General features: G+C 36.2%; 1 long non-coding RNA gene across 2 annotated transcripts; it reads left to right on the top strand.

Moving 5' to 3' along the window:
* The first annotated feature begins 1,236 nt into the window (after positions 1 to 1,236).
* On the top strand, positions 1,237 to 13,108 carry LOC107836658 (uncharacterized). Of its 2 annotated transcripts, none has more exons than XR_001662601.1 (3): positions 1,237 to 1,505; positions 2,297 to 2,298; positions 12,886 to 13,108. It is a non-coding gene; the product is annotated as an uncharacterized LOC107836658 (long non-coding RNA). The 2 variants fall into 2 exon arrangements; XR_001662602.1 differs by lacking the exon at positions 12,886 to 13,108 and adding an exon at positions 3,341 to 3,656.
* Positions 13,109 to 19,419: the final 6,311 nt, after the last annotated feature.

Genomic DNA, 19,419 nt, shown 5'->3' with positions numbered 1-19,419 from the left:
ACGATCAAGTACTTTTGGTCTGGTTTCTAGCCCAAATATCATAGTACACTTGAGATAAAACAAAACTTTCAAGTAGCTTATTAGCAAGATATAGGAGCTTGATTTAAGTCAATAATTTTTTAATATTTATAAAGAAAGACCAGTACCACTGCCACTTTTTTTTTTTACTTTTAATGTAAAAATTCAACAATTGTAATGTTTAAATTGTTGAATTTTGATTTGATAACATTGACAATGAAACTAGGACTAGGACTATTTTTTATACCAATAGTAATACACATCACAGTGTTTCCCCTTGCTAAGCCCGATGCTTGGGGCGCCAGGGCAGCCATCCAGCTGGCCACCATGTTTAAAAATGTTTAAAACGTCAACTTTAACTGACAGTTTAAACAATTTAAACTGTCAAATTTGAAAATATCACTTGATAGTTATGCATTTTGGAAGACTGGAAGATTAGTACCTTAACACCAACTATAAAGTCTTAAAAAAGGCAACAATAAAAAACCCCAACCTAAAGTAAATAAACAATGCTAAGCCTGGTAGGGCTTAGCATACACAAGTAAAGCCTGGTGGCCCTCCAGGCTTATAATACACTTTAAAAAAACAACAAAAAAAACTTCTAGGAGTATTTTTTATTACCCTGAACTTTTTACTTTTACTTGAGTAATTTTATTATTCTTGAGTAAAATTTCTGGATTCTCTACCCACTGGATGAAGAACAAGCATATCTTAACAAAACTCCACCATACACAGACATACACCTTTAGCTTTTGTTAGTTTTATACAGTTTATATTAAAAGAAACTGATGGGGAAAATTTTCTTTTGCCTGATTATATTTTTTGTTACTTATTTGAATTATTGTAATTTTGGTCCTTAAAATATCAAAATTTCCACTTAACTTTATGTTTTGGTTAATCTGATTATGTAATTTTTAAATATTAAATGATTGATAATCTCATCGGTTACGTACCTGAGTAGACTTTTTATACTTTTTGAGTAATTTCTTGGACGGCTACTTTTTCTTTTACTTGAATAGAAATATGCTTAAGTAGTGCTACTTTTACTTGAGTACAATATTTGGGTCCTCTACTATTAAAATTAGTTCCAATCAGTTAGCTAATAACGTCCGCTTGGACCTTTTCTTTCTGTTGTAGTTTGGCCGCCACCCAGCAGAGGGCGCCGTTGGTCACACTTTAGCGGAGCAGGGAGCAAAAATGGCGGAGCTCTTTCTGAACTGGAAAGAGAAACGGTCCACGCAGAGTCCGATGTGGGATGTAAACTACACATTGTGCGGTTCTGGTTTGAAATATAAACACTCGACAAGCTCCTTAAGTTTGACCTTAATATCGCTCATTCAGACGAACAGCATGACGTGGAAAAAGAAAAACATGAAGCCGATAAACAAGGTTGTTTTTGAGGGCTGTCGTGAGTTAAAGCACTTCACGGAGAAAAGTTTTATTTCTTCAAGCGCAACTACAGACGGTTCTTCTGTATGAACATCTCTGTAAGTGTTTCACATATTTTATTCTTTTCATATTTTATTTTTCTGTTCAGCAACCTTAAAGGTTCCTGTTTTGTTATATTTTATAAATATGTATGAGTTTAATAATGTAAGAGAAGCACAGTTTTCTGTTTATTCAGTAAGTATTTAATACAACTGATGCAAGATAATGTTAAATATTAACTATATACTTTTTAAATTAAGCATATTATGATAAATTTAGTACTTTATGTTGTGGAAAGACAGTCGGATGTTAACCAAAAGATTAGATCAATCAACTTTAGATTAATGCATTGATCAATAACCTGCATCCTAGATTACAGCTAATTTGGCCTCATTTTGAAACTCAGCTCAGTACAAATCATGGCTAAAAACACAACTATATTAGTTGAAAACTAACTTGGACTAATTGTTAAATTCCCTTTAAATAAATTTGGCTTCTCAACATTCACAGTTCATACTGACTTGTGACATCACTGGGTAATTTTGTTTGTGCTATTTATAATTCTTATTGTTTTATTTTTAGCAGTTGTCAGTTTTTGTCATCGTTTCACCCTATGCTAGTGTTAATAGCTTTTGAGTTTGTTGATCAAAGTATTTTAAATGCCTTCAGCCATTATTAATAAGTATTCATCGCCACACCAGAACCTGTTGTTGCACAACGCTGTTTATTTTTACCCACCTCCGGGCCTGTGAGGATTTATTTATACGACAGAAATAATATGCCTCTGCCTCCATAGCGCTAAACTTTTTGAAAGTGCCTGCATGAAGTTGAATGGAGCCCAAACTAAGAGCTGTTGTGTGAAAATCTTTAGAAAAATGTCAACAGCTTTCTGCAAGTTTGCAGCCTCTAAGCTGCACTCTCAGCGTCAGAGAAAAGCCTTCAATCTTGAATGGAGCAACTGCCTCACAGGCCACCATATTTTGTTCTGCGCATCCAGAAATGTTGAAACGCTGTCTATCAGCTCCAGCCGCGGTACAACAAAAGCTTGTTTTTTTGGCTGCAGGAACAAACAAATCTTTATGCACTCCTCTGAGGCTGGAAGGAACTGGAGACACAGCAGATTGCTTTCTCTTTTTTTAGTTATTTCCCCCCAAAATAAAAATGATTCTTCCAGTTTTGTATGAAATTATTTAAACGTCTGCTTATTTTGAAGCAGAGACGTCTAAAAGCTGAGTTGACTTTAAATTGAAGCTTTTCTTCGTAAAATTATTTCAGAAAGAAAGTATATTGCAGTGTTTTGATTTATAAAGTTCAGGTTTTTACAAATAGAAATGACACAAATCAGTAAAATCAGCATGTTGTTGTGCTTTTGTAACATATAACTTGCCCCTGAGCGCGGTTTGTGTGGATCTCGCATATAAAACATGCTTTATGCTTTTTCCGTGAGCCCAACAGAGAGAGAAACCAAACCATGACGCCCCATGAATATATTCTATTTGATATTTTCTGAGCTGCTTGATCTTGATCCTCTGCTTGTTTTCCTGTGCTATGAATATATTACGAGAGCACAAAAGAAAATAATTTCATTTGAAAAGAGAAAAACACTGGGCGACATGGTAAGAGCAGGGCGGGAGGGTTAGTAAGAACGGCTGAGGAGGGCCATGGTTTTATCAAAAAATACTTTTCATAAGTAGTTTTTGGATAATAGCGAAACTAGGACACCAAATTTTATAACTTTATGCTGAAGCCGACAGTTTTGTCTGAGTTTTCTGGTCGTTATCACTGTGAACATTTTCACCGTTTGTTTGGGTGCTGCAGAAAGAAGGCGTCAGGTTTGGTCATGAATCATTTTGTACATGTTTCGAGGTGATTTTGTCTATTATTTTCCTTCAAGCTTCCAGAATCAAGTCATGCAAACAAAGACAATGTAACAAAAATGGAGTTTTCCAAATTCCTGCCCACAGCTGCACACTAATCCCATCAAAGGAGGACCAACGAAGGATGTTTTCATGGTGATTGAGGCCATAGGAATACAGACACTGGCTATAGCGCCTCAAAATGACTGTTTGACATTACTGAGCTCAAACTCACTAAGGAGAAAAAATGTCATAATTCTCCTGATTTTCTTGGATTTTTTTTTAAATATATAGTTTTTGAGCACTAATCCACCTCTGAAGAAATGGGAATAGATGATGGATGGATCAGCTCTTTAAAACCACATAATTACTTCTACTTTTTGAGCATAAAGTAAAATATTTTTTAACATACATAATTTTGAATTTAGATTCTTGAAATGATAACTTTGTTCAAGGAATAACAGTCTTTATCATCATCATTTCACATCAGTATTTATGGATTTTGTGTGGAAAGTCCAAATTTTTTGTCGGAAACCTGTCTACAATAAATCAGTAAGTATATATTGCGACAGACAAATGATCAATATCAACGGATATTGAAATATGTGGAATTTTCAATACTTTCACTGTAGGCAAAGGAAAGGTTTTAGCTGCTCAACGGTTCTCGGAGTCAGCTAAGCAAAGTTGGTGGTTTTAACTAACTCACTCACTCTTTGGTTACCTAGCAACTCACTCAATCTTTGGTTGCCTAGCAACGACCTGTTGAGTAACTGGCGGAGCAGCAATTTAAGGTTTTGCCACTGTGGCTCATAGCTGCATAAAAATACAAAAACAACATAATGTAGTGAACACTGGATAAAAAATAAAAGGTTTGGATGTATTTAAGATATATTAAACAAAAAACTAATCAATAACAATCAGTATTATCGACTGATCTGTAACCCTTATGCTGTAATTTGGTTTTCAGCCATTTTGTTTGGCTCTGTCTAGTTGCAGATTTTGCCACAAAGCACAAATTAAATATTTGAAGACGATATAGTTTGGGTAGCTAGTATATGTAGGTGCTATGTTCTTTGACACACTATTGGCTGGCATTTATAAGGCAATCAAACCAGGAGTGCCTTGTATTTTTGTTGGTCCCTATTAGTCCTCAACAGAAGACCAATATCACAGTTTGAAATATCACGTGATTGTAAGATATTCACTGATGTTACACTGGATTAAATCATTTAGGATAAAGTCTGTGGATTTTCCCTAGCGGTAAACTACTTTTCCGTTACAAATGTGCTCAAAACTTTGTTGATATTCCAAACACAATTTCGCACTTGCTGTGTTTCAATTGAAAAGAAATGCAATTAAAATGACATGTGAATAAGTTCATGTGATAAGTAATTTAAAAACATGCAGCCATCATCCTCATAACACTTCCTGTCTTCGTCTTTGTCATTTCTGCCAGTAGTAATATTCTGTTGTTGATTATGTGCCTCTGGTGATGGGAAAGAAGTGTTTCCAGTGCAGTTTGTGAAATAAAAACAACAAAAAACCTTCTTAATGAAATTCAGTTAAGTGAATTTATTTTAAAAATGTCAATTTTTAGGTTAATAGAAATGCAGACAGTGTCTTTACACTTTATATTCCTCCCAGATCAAGGATGTAGGTATATTTGACGATATGATTACATTAATTGCTGAGAAATGCAAAGACTAAAGAGCCAAATGAGGTGAAGTGCCTATTGGGCCATTAAAAGTCACCGTTGGGTGGAAGGGAGAGCTATAAAGCAATTTCCAGATTTCTTGGCTGAGAGAATAAACTCTGAGATTGATGGTGTCATTTGGCATAATTTCACTCCACTGCACAAGCAGACGCCAGCAGAAGAAAGGCATTTTCATCTGTTTGAAATCTGTTACACACCTTGACTGTGTTTTGTGTACGCAGTCTCTCAACAGGAAACAATCCTGGGAAACATCTTCTCAGCATTATAGAGACAAATGTTTCTAAATGCCACTTTCTGACACTTCATTTTCTGTTCCTCTGCACACCTTATGAATGTTTCTCTGGGCTATATCTCACAGTCTGTGTTCAACTCAGCATGTAAGCCCAAAGATGCATATTAAGGTTCATCACTATGATTTGCCAATAAAAGTGGTCGGAGTGGAGAGGACTCCAGCGTCAGCCGGTGGCTCTTCATCTCGCCGGAAACGGTGTTTAATTTAAGCCGGCTGCTTAGCGGAGAGCTCGCTCTGCATAATCCATCACTGCTACGGTACAGATGACACCATCATTTGATTTCTCATCAATATCGCACATGAGAACTGCTGAGCCCTTAAAATGCCACGCAAGGAGATCCCACAGCCGAAGGGTTGGGGGTTACAGAGGCGGCGGCGCTGTTTTTATCTTACAAAGAGCTCCGTTTCAGGCACTGATAAAAGCCTGTTTGGATTTCAGAAAAGCTCTTCTTGCTTAAAAAAATTTGCTTTAGTCTAATTTTAGTCTGTACAGTCAGAAAAGTGCTTCTTTTTATCTGAAGAAGGGCATTTTTAACTTACCTTTTGAAGGATATATATAAACCTATGTCCCATCATCTTAAGAAACAGGAAATAAGTGAGACTGTTTAATCTTTGCTGCTGCACTCGGCTCTTTTTATATCCGCCATCAAACAGTCCTGCAGCACAAACTGAAGGGAAAAGACTTTCACAACTATCACAGCAGTATGTCAGGCATATTTGCATTGAACTTCTTTTAACCTGGTAAATGGAGTCCAAACAGAGCATGCAGTTTAGTCTAATTATAAATCCAGCTGTTCTGTGAAGGTTTGTTAGGGAACAAATGGCATCATGAAGACTTGGGGACGCAGCAGAGGAAGCTGTGGAGACGTTTAAAGCAGATTTACATCAGAAAACAATATTTTAAGCTTTGGAAAACTCTGTTTAGTTCATCATCTGAACATTTAAAGAAGCAAGTTACGACCATGCGTCGTAACTTTGGCCAAAAACTCAATAAAAAAAGAAACAATGTTTTAAAGGGATCCATGATTAGTTGGAACAATCAACTTTATTTGAGAAATTTTGATTTCAGATGTTAAAACAATATAGTAATAATAGTGTAGGTTGTTAAGTTTTTATAAATTGTAATAAAATATTGTAGCATGAACGTTGCCATGTTGTTCATGTTGCAATGCATTCTGGGCAAATGTTTAATGCTAGCTCCGTTCGGCCAAAACAGTGATGAGTAACGTCTTTAAGCCTTTTTAATTTGACCCGCAGTGTGTTGAAATCGATGTGAATGTAGAAATCACAAGATGTAACGAAGGTAAGGAGGACCAAACGGAGGAAGAGAACAGAGTTGGCCGTAGCAGCTGGTGTTTGCTGCCATCTTCAGCTTCGTAAATGAAATAATGAATGATACTTACCTCTGGTCGGATTGTGTGATCCGATAAGTGCTTCTATAGCTCTGTGTCCGGTCCGGTAACAGCTGTTTAGGGTCCGGTCAGATCAGTGGTTTCATATTCAGTACCGGCAGCAATAGCAATTAGCTCTGTTAGCACTTAAAGAGCTTCCACCGCTGGCTGGCTGATGTTTCTTCCGGCGTTTTTCATTCCAGCGGCAGTTTAGGTGCTTTGTGGATAAAAACTGTCAGCACGGCTTTTATTTTTAGCTCGTTAAGGTAACAATCACCTGTTGGAGCCTTTGTCAGTTTTGCACGTAAAAATGACTCAAAGTCTTCTGGAGAGAAATGTTGAGGGCACAAATGTTGGTCCTTCAGAAGTCGCGTTCAGCTCTCCCACTGAGAGCTGAACATCGATTTCAACACACTCTGGTTCAAATTAAAAAGGCTTTTTTTCATGTGCGAAATTATGCAGATTCACTTCATTGTTCTATGTTTTTTTTTTTTAAATTACAGCCAACAGTGACACATTGTGGTATTATCTAAAATTACACCAGTCAAACGCAATGATTAATAACAACTCAGGTAAAGTTAGGCTTCCTGTGTTTACTCTGTAGGTCCCAGTACAGAATGGACCAAAACGCATCATCAGCCCATCGGGTGAAAACATGGCTACCTCCATCAGTGAAAATATAACAGAAGATCTAAATTTCTGACCTTTAACCTAAACTGACAGACTAAGGAAGGAAAGAAGAGGGGCGGAGGTAAACACAAAACAATCCTGGGTCATATTCGGTTACAGCAGAACAGAACGGGGTATGTAGAGGCATTTCAGCTGAGATCAGGTTGTGTTGTCAACAGGTGATTTATTCTCTTTTTCCCTCTTGAATTATTCCCTTTGATGCGGTTATTCCTCAGAAGAGAGGAAATCTGGAAACCAACACACTCTGTCTTTTTGATTCCCACCTACAGAAAGCCGAACACATACTGTTCCTCCACATCACAAAATTCCCACTCACAAAATCTGGTTAGAGCAAAGCGAGCACAAAGAGAACGACTTCCTACACCGAGGCACGGCTGTCAGCACCGGTGAATGACGAAATGTGGGCTCTTGAATATGGGATTTGTGTTCATCCTTACACATCTGCGCCAAACTTCACACAAAAGATGAGTTATTAGCTCATGGGAGCGGGTTTTACACCTGTTAGAAGCTGTTTTCTATACCTGCTTATCCTCACATGCTTGCAGGGAGCAGTAAGCTGGAATACCAAGAGAAAACGCAGAGAGATACGGAGAATTTATGCAACTGGGATTCAAACAGAGATTCAAACCCAAATACAAATGAATGCGTTTTACATTTATTATGTTTACTTCCACGTAGGCCTGTCGCAGTAAGCATTAAATCAATTAATCATGTGATAAATTAAAACAAACTTAATCATTTCCTTTGCTTTCTTCAGTCTGGTGCTTTAACATCACATAATAATGTTTTTTTTTTAAATTACAGTTTATTTACAGAGTTTATAATTCATTTTATTTGTTGTTTTTGGTTATTTATATTAAATATTTAAAATGCCGTCCAGTTCCGGTGTCAAATGTTCATTAGAATTTAAAGTTTATTGATCTTTGAGAATGTGTTCTTGCATTATTATGCCATTACCATTATTGTGCGTCAAACACTCAAAATCCTCGAAAAGCGATGCGCCTCCACATAGACTTTGAATGTAAACCAGACTGATGTTCAAATCGCTTTTGGTGTGAACTCAACATAAAGCTGGTGTTGAATCAAGGGCCGGCCAAATTCGTTTGAAGGGTTGCAAATGGCTGCCGGGCCGCCTTTTGGACACCGCCGATGCAGATGTTAAATAAGAGGGGCCCAAGATGGAACCTTGCGGTACCCCATGTGATTTTAGTCAGTTCCCGTGAAAAGTTACGCAATCAGAGGGAAGGAATAAGGACAGTGGGACAGAAACTGATTTACACAAACAGAATATTAATTTATTTACTAACAGTAGCTGTTTATATTGGACAAGACTGCATAAATTCAACCTGATTATTGGTATTTAGAGCTTACTCTATTAAACTGTTACTGTCAGGTTAGGCCTATATGGTAATCAATAAATAAATTATATGATGAATTAAAACAAACTCAGTAATTACCATTGACATAATTTATCATTTATCTCTTTTCTTGCTTTTTTTTTTTTTTACCCAGAACTGGATGATAAATGTCTTCAGTTTGGTGCTTTGTACTCAACAAGCTTATTTTTTGAAGGACAATTTTGTTTACAGAGATTTAATAATTCATTTTATTTGTTGTTTTGTTTATTTTGGATATTTAAAATGTCGTCCAGTTCTGGTGTTAAATGTTCATTAGAATTGAAAGTTTATTGATCTTTGAGAGTGTGTTCTTACATTGTTGCCATTATATTACTTAAAAATGGTCTCAAAACAACAATATTATCGTTTATCACGATAACTTCTGGTACAATCCATCATCCAAAAAAAATTGTTAATGTGACAGGCATGTGTCAAGCATGTATGTGATTGACACATACATGCTTGACACATGTATGTGTCAACCACATACATGGTAATTGCATAAAATTTCTCCCCTGCCATTATCCAGATGTAGAAAGAAACCCTTTTGATTGTCTTGCACGTGGGAAAGAAGTCAAGTTTAATCCTAGATTTAATCCAAGTACCAAAAGTCGTGCCGAGTTTCTTTGTTGAACTGTGTAAGAACCTCATTAGTTTCCAAATCCTCCTCCTTTTTGTGACGGTTTTCTGACTGGAAAAGCTGCAGATGAGGCAGAGGAACAGGAGGCTTGGCAGCTCAGCTGGTAGCAGAGTGTTAGTTAAAGTGCAACAGCAATCCAAACTCCCCAGCAGAACTGCCTCTGCATCAAGAAGACATCTTTTTTTTTTTTTGTTTTGACATTTTCTTTTAAGTAACTCAGAGACATGCTTGAGAAAAATCCCACTTTCACCACAGGTTTTCCTCCTGCGCAGCAGATAATATTAATTACAACATTTTCCTAAAGTCGTAAACTCATGCACTTTTCACTGAGATAAAGATATTTTTGTTTGGAATTAAATCTCCTGGAAATGGCGAAGCATCAAGCAGCTGTTGAAAAGTCGTTAAGCTTCAAGGACGAATACAGCCCAAGAGATAAAAATGATCACACTTTGCTTTAATAACGCCACATTTTATGTCGCTGACATCAAGCACACGCTGGTGTTAATGTCATTTATGAATCTTATTCACCAACTGAGGCTAATATTGAGGATTTACACTTTCATTAATGGACTGTTGCGTCTCTTGCTCACAGTTTGCGTCAGATCTGATGAAGTAATGTAGCTTTGGGCCAGGACATTCTGTTCTTTGAAGAAATTCTGCATCTAGATGCTGGCTTTTGTTTTGTTTTGAAGTTTCTTTGTGTTTTCATTTTTTGCTGTCACCACATAGACAGATAACGATTCTCCAGTCTTCTTTTTAGCTGATTTCTTGAATGACAGCCCTCTGATAATCATAAAACTAAAATATCCAAAGCATGGAATTAGCTAGCTAACACTGCAAACTAGCTTGTTGCTGTCAAAAACAACCAAACAACCATTTCTGTCACTCTATTCAATGCTATCCTCTCTCTCTTCCTACGTCTGTCATGGCGCCTTGCGTGAGTAAGAAACGTAGTTACAAAGGGCCAATAATGAGAAGATTAAATCTGAGTCATTATTTAATATCACAACTACGTGGATGATTCACAGCTCTACATCATGATGTCACCTGGTGACTCTGAACCCATCCAATCACTGAACAGATCCTAACAAATAAATGTGTGGATATGCCAAAACTTTCTCCAGCTGAACAGAAACAAAATTTAAATTATTATCTTTAGACCCAAAGACAAACAATCAAGAGTCAATGCACCAGCAATCAGGCCCGAAACCTGGGAGTAGTGATGAAATCTGACCTGAACATTCAGAGTCACATAAAGACAGTTACAAAGTCGGCCTTCTACCACCTGAAGAACATCTCCAGGATTAGAGGACTGATGTCTCAGCGCGATCTAGAGAAACTCATCCATGCATTTATCTTTAGTCGCACTGATTACTTCAAAAGCGTCTAACGAAAAAACTCAATCCTCCAACTGCAGCTGATCCTGATCGCTGCTCGCTGGCGTTCTGACTAAAACCAGGAAGATGGAGCACATCACCAGTTCTAAAGGCCTTGTACTAAGAGTATAGACTTTAAAATACTGCTAGCTTATAAATCAGTGGACGACTTAGCACAACAACATGTTAAAGATCTGCTGTTGTCATAGCAACCTTCCTCTCAGGTCTTCTGGTTCTGGTGCTGCTCTCATCCAGAACCAGAACCAAACAGAGAGAAGCAGCATTCAGCTTCTATGCACCACGAATCTGGAACAAACTTCCAGAAAACTACAAAACAGCTGAAAAACTGAGTTCCTTTAACTCAGTTTTTCAGAGTTAAACACGTCTCTTTATAGTTGCTTTTGAAACATCATAAATGAAACATTGATAAACATTCTGATGTGTTTTACTGCCACCAGACAAAACATTATATTTCATTTGTTGACTGTGTTTCTCTGACTGTATTTTTTGTGTTTTTATGATGTAAAGCACTTTGAACTGAACTGTGCCAACACATGTCAGATTTTTCATACGGTGTAGTATTATGTAGATATTAAATAAGATGTAACCTTATTCCTCACCAAAGATGTAACCTTTGGTGTGGAAAACCTGACTGATGTGATTTTTGTTTGGGGGGGTCGGGGGTGGGTAAAATTTAACAAATCTGTTCTCAGCCTGGAAGTAAAGTGATGATACTTCAGAACTTGCAATAAGAACATTTCTGTTTTAAAAGCCACTCATTTTGTACTTGAAGTCTCATTGAAAAGAAAAAAACGCCCTGAAGGCCATCCATCTTCATGCCACACCTCCGTGCCAGCCAGTGGTGTGTGAAGGTGGTTAACACCAATAATGTGCCTTTGTCTGTTGACAGTTCTCACGGAGCAGAAAAGGCTGACTGATCTGCAGTAATAACTATCCTTCTGCAGGAACGCTGCAGATTGATGGTGCTGATATCACTGTGTCATGGACTGGAAAGATAAATTATGACTCTCAGCATATTGGTGGGGAAATCGGTGATTCTGCTCCTGGGTGTGCAGAGAAGTATGATAATATCGGCGTCTGATGTGAAATAGAGTTGTTTGCGTCGCTGTTTACTGCGGTGCTTGTAAAACAGCAGAGGAGGACATGTTTGATGATCCTCTGCACAGCTAATGCTAAACCCGTCCCAGTATTATGTCTGTAATTTAATTCTTTGCCAAAAGATTCATAACTTTTGATTTTATCTCATCTTTTCGAGTTTGGAATAAAAATGACGTGCAGTTTTCAACATATTTTATGCAACTCCAGCTGCAAATTTTTGGCGGTTTTTAGAGGCTGACATTTTCCCCAATTCCTCTTTGCAAACTGAAGATCAGTCAGATTGAAGGAAGAAAATGTTAGCATATTTTTTTAAAGTGATGCCTCAGATTAAGATGCTTTCATTGAAATGAATGAGTTGCACAGCAAAAACAGAAAATCTCATCAAGTGATTTTAGTACAAACAAAACAAAACTAACTCACAAATAACCTTTTGTTGTTCTGTTTATTTATTTTGGATATTTGAAATGTCTTCCAGTTCCAGTGTTAAATGTTCATTAGAATTTAAAGTTTATTGATCTTTGAGAGTGTGTTCTCATGTTAGTACCGTTATATTATTTAAAAATTATCTCAAAACAACAATATTATCATTTATCACAACTTTTGGTACATTCTATTGTCCAGAAAAATGTTTGTCTGAGATTTATACTGAGGTTGTCTTGCAAATTAATAGTCTCTGGTTTCACTGGATTTTATTTAGGATTTTCAGAGTAAAATATGAAAATGTTAAAGGGGAAACGAGAATAAAACATGGTTTTCTGTTTACCTGAGCCATGAAAAGTGAGAAATGTTCACTTTTCAGGCAAAGAAAAACACAGTTTGATCACTTGATAGTCTACAAAAGATGCCAGACGGAATGTATTTTTAATCTGAACTGGTGTCATTTACCTTTTCCTAAGGTAGCTCTGTTTAAAGAAATATACAAAAAGGAGAAAAATAAGGAAGAATATTCTTTGTTACTCTACAGAAAAAGTCCTGAAGATGTCTTGATTTCAGACACCGATTGATCCCAGCAGCAGCTCCTTCTTCTTGCTGTTCTTATTGAAGCTGAAGATAAGATTTATACCTGGATCAGAGCTGCCTTTATGTGATTTATTCTTCGCTGCACTGGACACAGATACGGCTACCTCCTGCTGTCAAAAATCTGATTCACCTGCACATCGCTTTCACATGTGTTCATCCTGCTTTTTGCCAAGGTAACAATGTGGTCAAAGCATTAAAATCCAGACATCTTTTAAGGCATCAGCACTGAAATCAAACTTTTACTTAGTAGGGGAATAAAATCCACACTGATGATGTTATTTTTGTGTTTTTTATATAATAGGTGCCCTAAAAGAGATAACTTGAGCATTTTTTTAGATTTAATATTTTGGGATAACTTGGAGACACAGCAGTTAATTTTCTGTCACTTTTCAAAATGGGCAAAACAAGAATGCATTTAATTCAAGTGAGGTGGTTATGCGTTTTTCATATACAGCCAGTAAATGGGTACAGAAATGTATGGGGTCACATTCCTGCCAAAAAAATCAAGGCTTTTTATTTGTTTTAAGCAATCGCAATCGGTTGATTTTTAGTAGAAATGCACCGATCTGATATTAATATCTGTATTGGTCCAGATGTTGAAAAAATATATAGATTGGTTATCTGTGATAATGTGCCCGATCCATAAGAATGGATCTATTCAGTCTAATTCTATGCTTTGTGCTCTGAAAATGCTTTATTATCTATTTTACATTATATTTAGAGTTCCTAATTGGACTTCCTGAACCATTTGAAAGTTTTGTTGCAGTTTGTTTTTTACATCAGGGTTTCCCTCAGTGTATTATAAGCCTGGCGGCCCACCAGGCTTTACTTGTGCCCACACCAGGCTTAGCATTGTCAATTTATCTTTGTTTTTATTTTTAATTATTGCCTTTTTCTAAGGCTTTATAAGTGATGTTTAGGTATTAATATCCAGTCGTCCAAAAATGCATAACTATCAAGTTATATTTTCAAATTTCCTGTCAACTTTAAACATTTTTTAACCCAAAAACATGGCGGCCGGCTGAATGAATGTCAAATCCATTGACAGACTCACGTTAGTACCATTATATTACTTAAATATGATCTCAAATCGAATCGAAAGTGATTTTGATTCAAAGTGTAGAAGAAGAGAGAGGTGAAGGAGGATGATAAAAGTAAAACTAGCTGATTTTCCTTTTCCTTACCTTCTTCTTTTTCTTCTTCTACTATTAGGATGAATCCTGTGCTGCTGTCGCTGCTCTCTGATTCACAGCTTGACAGCTTGGTTCAGTTATCACACTGAGCTGGAAGCAAAGACAACTTTTATGCTTGTATCTTTCTCGCTTCATATCAGATAATTGCATTTCGTCGTCTTGGTTTGATTCAATCTGCACTTATCTGCTGAAACTCACCAGTTGAACTACAAATAAGTGATAAACTCACACACAGTCGCAGTTTAATGTAAATTAAACCTGTGGGGGGCTTTGAATTTCAAAACTGAGTTCAGATTTAGCTCACTGTTAAACATAAATATTTCATTTTAGGATATATTTGATATATTTTTCTTGGTGTTGCCATTTCAGTTGCTGTGTTTTTATGCTTCTGGAAGCGTCCACAGAGATTTCTATTAAACCTTCTGGGGTTTAGCTAAAGTTTTCTAGAAGTTTTTCAACTTTTCAAACTCAAAAATGTTGTTTTTTGCTTTTGACTTTCTGAGATAAATATCAAAATTTCTGTTATCTAGAAAAAATTTAACTTTTCAAACTCAGAAGTTTTATATTTTTTCTATAAACTTTTTGAGATGAATCTCAAAACTTCAGTTTTTTTCTGGAAAAATTTCTACTTTTCAAACTAATTTTTATTTTTGTGTTAAATTTCTTATATTAATCTCAAAATGTCAGCTAATTTTCATTTTTTTTCTAGACCATTTCTGAAGTAATTTTCTCTTTTTTGTCTAGAAAGTTTAAAATTTTTCAATTTCTGAATTCTTTTCTAGAAAATGTCTGAGTTTTTTGTCTACAATGACCCTAACACAATAATATACCATTGTAATATGCAGAGACGGACACAAAAAATAAAAAAGTGGAATAAGTAGGTACGTAAATCCTAAAAAAACATTTAACAATGGAAATAAACAGGTTATGCAAGTATTTGTCTTAAAAAAAACTTTTCAATGCTTTTTATTGTCTTCTTTTTTCCATTTAATGACTTTAATGACCCAGGAAAATCCTGGTAAAGTTTATTTCAGATTTTGAGACGCTAACTAAAAACAACACCTTGTTGCCACGGTTACACATCATAGCAAATGTCTGAAAACAAAATAGTAAGAGAAAAACCCTTCCTGCTGCATCGCATCCAAAACCAAAAGAGAAATCATGTCCAAATATGAAACGCCTCAGCCATTACACCGGTTTAGTTTATCCATCAGAAGTCAATAAATAACAAAAAAGCAGCTCTGCAATCTGGTATCAGTACTTTGATTTATTTCTTCTGTTTTTCTTTGTTGATGAATTAAGAAAGTTTTTTTCTTTTTCTTTACAAAAACTTTGGACAGAAAAGAAAAAAATAAATAACATATTTGATAAAATTACAATACTTTCTGGAAAGAAAGAGCAAGTCTCAGAATCAGATTATTCCAAGCAAACATCATTATGCATAAGCCTGGCAGTAGCAAAGCAGAAAGTAGCACGTCCAATAAATATGTAAGATACAGTCGGGATGAAGAAAGAAGGCATAAATCTCCCAAGACCTGCATACCAATAGGTTGGGAATGGGAAATAAATATGATTTATGAGAAGCCGATGGGAAAAAAAAAAAAAAAAAAAAAAAACGGGAAGAGAAGCAGCTTTTATTGAAAAACTGACCAAAACTTTTCAAACAGCAAGACACAAAACTAAACGCTTTCAAAGTTTAATTAGTTTTTTTTCAGTTCTTCTTTGCCTCAAGCTTCACAATAGACTTACTGTTTGATCAGATAGATAACTAAATGTAACATTTATTTTCTTTCACTAGGAGCCAGTAAGTTGGTTAATAAGCATTAAAACAACCCAAAAGCCACCGAACTTCAGCTAGAGGTAGAATACAAAACATGTTTATTAAACTTTTGGCACAAAATTATTCTTAAATAATGAGATTTTAGTCTGGTCTGTTTTGCCTCTTTTGAGCTGTTTTAGAGCGTCTTGTCTCTTTAAATCCATATAAGCTGCAGCTGGCCACGCCCCCCAACTTGATATTTACACTTCCACGTAAAAATTGTTTGAAACAGTTGCAATTATACAACCGTACATCTTTAGAAAGCAGAAGTGGAGCCTTGTGCACACCGAACAAGAATGCAGCAGGTGGTTTCTGGCCGCTAAGTCAACAATAAAATAGTTGTCTTTTCCAGCAGCCATTGTACAGTGCACACAGCAGTAAAACCAGCCAACCAAACATGCTGGAGCTCTTCTTGTGTTGCCTGGTAACGGGCAGAACTCTGCTGGGGTTGCTAGGTAATGGGCGGAACTCTGCTGGGGTTACTAGGTGACGGACGGAACTTGGTGATTTGTGATATTGCATTCCGGAGGTTTTTGAAATTGATCATTTTCCAGACATCAAAAAAACATTAACTTATTATCAAAAACTGACTGTGTTTTATTTTTTAAGTAGTTGTACTGTTTTTAGAAGCAGTAGAAACCCAAGTAGAAGTACAAAGAACGTTCAAAATGTGAATTTTGCATAATTCTTCCCCTTTAAATCCAATGGGTGTGTATGAAAAACTCATTTTCCAATCGGTCTGATCCATCAGAATTCAGACGATGCCACTTCCCCATTGGTATTCTTCATTATCGAGCCCCTTTATTAATTAGTGTACATCACATTAACAGTTTTATTAATCCACCCTACGGATCTTTGTGAAAGTTGGCCTCTTTTGAAAGTGTGTGTGATAGCGGAATAAACCTGAAGGCATACAAATGAGTGGGAACAGATTGGCCCTTAATTAAACGGCCTCAAGCAGCACCAGCTAATTTCACACGAACACTTCCACACTAGAAATCATGCTTCGCAATCAATAAGGTTGTCATGGCGGCCCCTGTTCCCAGCTGGGACTGGGAATACCAAGCAGGCTAAATGTTGTACGTCAGCACTGGTGGCAAATGGAGTGTAAACACACATTGAGGCGCAGCAGAAACTCAGCTCCTTGCATGTAGGCTAATTTCTTTATTCACAGCTCGCTGAGTGAATCTTTTGGTTTCTGTATTTTTTATTTTTTTGTTTTGGGCCCCAGTAGGAAAACATGGTGGTGGGTCAGCACAAACTGCAAAATTGAATCCCATTAAACACCAAACAGACAGAAATCAGTTTAATTTAGCATCAAACTTGTTGCACTTTTTGATTAAGCTTTATTCAGTGACATCATAATCCGTTTTATTTATTGTTTTTGGTTGTTTTTGTTTTATTTTGGACAAAATAAATTCCAGTTTACTGGTCTTTGAGGTCAAACTTGCATTATTATCAATTTATGGCTTGAAAATGGTCACAAAACAACAACATTGTCATTTATTGCATTAATTTCGTTTGGCTACATTTTTATATTCAAGGCAGTTAGACTGGATTTTAAAGCAAGGATTGGTCCACTGTAACAGATTTGTTCTTCTTAAATGTTTCAGATTATCAAATAAGTTTCATTAAAACACAAATATAACTTGAGTGAATACAAAAAGCAGTTTTGAAATAATTTCTAAAATTCCTCCATGTGAAAGACTAAATGGTAGTTAAAGTATAATTATAGTTACTGTTGTCACACATCCATTTACCTCTTGAATAAAATAATTTGCAAACTGTATTTGCCAGTCATCTTTGTTTGGTATTCGGATTTTACTGAAGCAAGACGACGTTTTGGGGTCGTAGATGGAAAAAACAGAAAATTTCTACAAAAAAAACTTTGAAATAAATTTATGAAATTTTCTAGAAAATCAAGGAAGTTTCTGAGCCTGAAAAGTTGTAACTTTACTAGGAAAACCTAAAAAATGATGGATTACTTTTAGAAATTTTTGTTTAAAAAAAACTTGGACATTTTAGTTTCAAATGAATGTTGATAATATTTTGATCTGTCAGATTGTGTAATTTCATCAGTTACTCAGTACTTTTTTGTTTTTACTAAATACATTTTATTCGAGTAATTTCTTGGACAGATACTTTCTACATTTACTTGAGTAATTTTATTATTATTATTTTTAATAAGTTTAAAGTTTTATATTGAAAGAAACTGATTTGGAAAATTTTTCTTTAGCCTCATTTTGTTGCTTTTTGTTGTATGAATTATTGTCATTTTGCTTCTTAAAATACGAAAATTTCCACTTAAATTTATATTTTGGTCCATCTGATTATTTTTAAATATTAGATGATAATTTGATCAGTTATTCAGCACTTGAGACTTTTTACCAAATACTTTTTCCTCTTACTTATTTCTTGGACGGCTACTTTTTACTTTTACTTGAGTAAAAATATGTTAAAGTAGTGATACTTTTACTTATACTAATTTGCTACTCTCCTCTGTTTTATGCCTGATTTACCACATTATTTTGCTCAGATCACATAAATTTGCAGCTACACACCAGACGACGCTTTGGCAGGCGGTTTTGTTTTTAAGAACAAATGAGGGAGGAAGAAACCAGAGGAGTTTGACCTGATGGGACCGGCTACATCAAGCAGCTGCTGCTGCAAAATAACAAGAGATTTTCTCAGTTGGAAAGGAAGAAAATGCCACTGATCAGTTGTCAGTGTGGTCAGGAATATTTCACACTAAAGTATTGAGAAGGTGATGAGAAAATCATGACCAGATAGATTTATTGGAGTTTGGAAAATTCATTTATTGTATCCGTAACAAATAGGAAACCAATTTGTTTACGTTCTGCGTTTCTAAAAGAAAGAAAAAAGTGAAAATTCAGATTTTTTTGTTTGAGTATCAAAATGAAGGAGTTTTTCCTCCTCGGCTCTGTGTTGTCCAGAGTCCAGTCCTCATTTTGAGATGATCTGAAGGTCAGAGGGACTCTGACAGCAGAGAGGTGAAGTTGCTCTCTGATGTCCTCACCTGTCAGGTTGCTTCAGCAACGTCGGGCGGCTGACAGCCGGACTTCCAGACTGACCGGCAGCTGATGGCTTCTGTCAACAGACTGATTTAAAGGAGCTGGGGAGATGGGCTGCAGCAGAGAGCTGGAGAGGATGAGCGTTACACCTCACTGAGGACAGCTCTACACCAAGATGATGAAATTGTTAATATAGAATATCATGTAGTCTTAAAGGACTAGAGAAACTCATCCTTTTATCTTTAGTTGCATTGATTGCTGCGACAGTTTTGTCCTAAAAACCCCTCAAACCTCCCGCTGCAGCTGATCCAGAACGCTGCTGCTGGGTTCTGACTAAACCCTGGAAGATGGAGCATATCACCCAGAGTTTAAAATATTGCTGGTAGTTTACAAATCGGTGAAGCTGCTGGTGTCGTATCGACCCTCCACACCTC

The sequence above is a fragment of the Poecilia formosa genome, unplaced genomic scaffold (assembly GCF_000485575.1).
Source record: "Poecilia formosa unplaced genomic scaffold, Poecilia_formosa-5.1.2 Scaffold72, whole genome shotgun sequence".
In the NCBI taxonomy this organism is placed as follows: Eukaryota; Metazoa; Chordata; class Actinopteri; order Cyprinodontiformes; family Poeciliidae; genus Poecilia; species Poecilia formosa.
Note: the sequence above shows the minus strand (reverse complement) of the source record. Positions and strands in the feature narration are given on the sequence as shown.